The sequence below is a fragment of the Etheostoma spectabile genome, unplaced genomic scaffold (genome assembly GCF_008692095.1).
Source record: "Etheostoma spectabile isolate EspeVRDwgs_2016 unplaced genomic scaffold, UIUC_Espe_1.0 scaffold280, whole genome shotgun sequence".
Taxonomy (NCBI): domain Eukaryota; kingdom Metazoa; phylum Chordata; class Actinopteri; order Perciformes; family Percidae; genus Etheostoma; species Etheostoma spectabile.
Window position 1 is genome coordinate 746,363 of NW_022605578.1, and position 676 is coordinate 747,038.

Here is a 676-nt window from a genome sequence, read left to right on the forward strand (position 1 = left end):
CAGATGCTGTTTCTCAGATCTGCATCGACTTTAATGAAGCCAGCTGACGGTAAAAAAAAAGATCTCAGACGGCAACGACGCAACGCAAGTCGCATTTAAACCAAGCAGCATGTCTGAACCCCCGTTCACCAGAAATCTACTGGTTACTATGTAAGGACTACAAACCCCACGTTCACCAGAATTAATCTCTGGTTACTATGTAAGGACTACAAACCCCACGTTCACCAGAAATCTACTGGTTACTATGTAAGGACTACAAACCACGTTCACCAGAAATCTACTGGTTACTATGTAAGGCAATACACCACGTTCACCAGAAATCTACTGGTTACTATGTAAGGACTACAAACTGAAGTTAAAAACAAACCTGAAGCTGAAGAAACCCTAAACGTTAACGGAACAGATCCGTGGACCTGAGAGAGTGAGAGAGAGAGCAAGAGAGAGAGATGTTCTCCCCGCTCTGTGTGTGTGAATGAGCAGAGTGTGTGTGTGTTGGGAGGGGGCACTGTGACTATCACAGACCGCTGCGCGGTCAGCTGAGGAGTTGTATTCAATCCGAGTACAGATAGTGACTTGTATTACTTGTATAATACTTGTATTCGGCAAAAGTGCTTTATCGGAGGACAAATGGGATACTATCTGGTCTCTTGCAAAAGGGATATCAATTTGTACTCGG